Below are 2500 nucleotides of genomic sequence, written 5' to 3'. Positions count from 1 at the left end.
CTGGCCGGGCCAGGCAGGAAAATTCGTCAGGGGGGCACGCTGACGAAAACAGGGGCTGCGGAGTGGAAAATCGGCAGCGCAGATTTTTCGACGAACAGGGGCTGGACCGGCCGGGCCAGGCAGGAAAATTCGTCAGGGGGGCACGCTGACGAAAAGAGGGGCTGCCGCGTGGAAAATCGGCAGCGCAGATTTTTCGACGAACAGGGGCTGGACGCTGGACTGGGCCAGGCAGGAAAATTCGTCAGGGGGCACGCTGACGAAAAGAGGGGCTGCCGCGTGGAAAATCGGCAGCGCAGATTTTTCGACGAACATTCGTCAGGGGGGCACGCTGACGAAAAGAGGGGCTGCCGCGTGGAAAATCGGCAGCGCAGATTTTTCGACGAACATTCGTCAGGGGGGCACGCTGAGGAAAACAGGGGCTGCCGCGTGGAAAATCGGCAGCGCAGATTTTTCGACGAACAGGGGCTGGATGCTGGACCGGCCGGGCCAGGCAGGAAAATTCGTCAGGGGGGCACGCTGACGAAAAGAGGGGCTGCCGCGTGGAAAATCGGCAGCGCAGATTTTTCGACGAACAGGGGCTGGACTGGCCGGGCCAGGCAGGAAAATTCGTCAGGGGGGCACGCTGACGAAAAGAGGGGCTGCCGCGTGGAAAATCGGCAGCGCAGATTTTTCGACGAACAGGGGCTGGACGCTGGACTGGGCCAGGCAGGAAAATTCGTCAGGGGGGCACGCTGACGAAAACAGGGGCTGCCGCGTGGAATGGCAGCCTACACGCAGATGCGAATTCGGCAGCGCACGATGGCTTGAGCAGGTCATGGGTTCGACTTGGCGCGATCTGAAACCTGGACGAGGGACTGTCGACGCTGGACGAGCCAGCGCGGTGGCCTGTCGTGCCCCGTTCAGGGGGGGCCTGCCGCGGAGACAGCCCTCGCGGGCTCGACAGCGCAGGCCAGCGTCCCCGACGTCGCTGGCCGCGGCAGGCGAGCTGCCGGGGTTCCCGCATTCCTACAAGAAAACGTCGTGCTTTCCACATGAAACCAATCCAGTAAAATCAGCCATATTTTTATGAGGCTGCCCACTGAATTTGGGGTCATTCCGGGCCGGTTCCTAGTTTTGCGGATTTACTCGATTTCTAATGGTAGGAAAATTAAAACAAATACTTCCCGACCTCGAAAAATTCTGGGAAAATTAATGAAGGTGGATTGGATTTTTGCCAACCTCTGTGCAAAATTTCAGCTCAAAATACCAAGAAATGAATTTTTTAGAGGGGGGGTGACAGCTGGGACCTAGTAGTGTCTCCCCCTGCCAGAGCTGCAATGACACTTATTGCTCTTTAGGGAGCCACCAGGCCGGCGCCCCTCAAAGACCACACGCGCGCGCGCGCCCGCCCGCGCTGGGCGCTGGGGCGCTGGGGCCTGAGGGCCTGGGGCCCTTGGGGGCCCTTGGGCGCTTGGGCGCGCGCGCGCGGCCCCCGCAGCCATGCCGCGCTGCGCGACGCGCGGACAGCCCCTGCTGGCTTGCTCTCTCGCCCGCGGGGGGGCTGCCTTCGGGCCCTGGCCCCCCGCGCTCTGGCCTGCCCCCCGCGTGGGAGAGGCTAGGCGCTGCAGGGGCCAGCCCGACGTCGCTGGCCGCGGCAGGCGAGCCGCCGGGGTTCCCGCATTCCTACAACAAAACGTCGTGCTTTCCACATGAAATCAATCCAGTAAAATCAGCCATATTTTTATGAGGCTGCCCACTGAATTTGGGGTCATTCCGAGCCGGTTCCTATTTTTTCCGATTTCCTCGATTTTTAATGGTAGGAAAATAAAAAAAAATACTTCCCGACCTCGAAAAATTCTGGAAAAATTAATAAAGTTGGATTGGATTTTTGCCAACCTCTGTGCAAAATTTCAGCTCAAAATACCAAGAAATGAATTTTTTAGAGGGGGGGTGACAGCTGGGACCTAGTAGTGTCTCCCCCTGCCAGAGCTTCAATGACACTTATTGCTCTTTAGGGGGGTGCCCCCTGACTGGCCATGGGGCGCGCTGGCCTGGCGCCCATAGGCCTGCCGCGGGGGATATGTGGGCTGTTGCTAAACTCGGACTAAGGTGGGGGGCCTCATGGCCCGAAGTATTGCCGGCATCGATGACCCGTTTTCCGGCCGGCGACGACCCGATTCCGGCCACTGTCTTCGGGACCCGCTCCAAGCCGTCGGGCGCGTTGGGGCTGCTTATCCGCGGCGTGGGCGTGGCATTCATTTGCCGTGCTTGTGCCAAGGTGCTGGCAGCTGCTGCGCGGCTGTCTGCTTGCCGCGACGTCACGGCGGCGGTGGCCGCTGCCCCTGCTCGCAAGTCGGAGGCCTGGCCGACGTGGCTGGTGCGGACCGCCGAGCTTGGGGATTGCGAGGAGAGCTCTACGCTGGCGTGGGCGTGGCATTAAATTGCCGTGCGCGCGCCCATGCGTTGGCTCTCCTCGCAATCCCCGACCTCGTGGCGTGACGTGCCCGCTGCCGAGGCCTGG

The sequence above is a fragment of the Populus nigra genome, chromosome 2 (assembly GCF_951802175.1).
Source record: "Populus nigra chromosome 2, ddPopNigr1.1, whole genome shotgun sequence".
NCBI classification, from domain to species: Eukaryota; Viridiplantae; Streptophyta; class Magnoliopsida; order Malpighiales; family Salicaceae; genus Populus; species Populus nigra.
Note: the sequence above shows the minus strand (reverse complement) of the source record.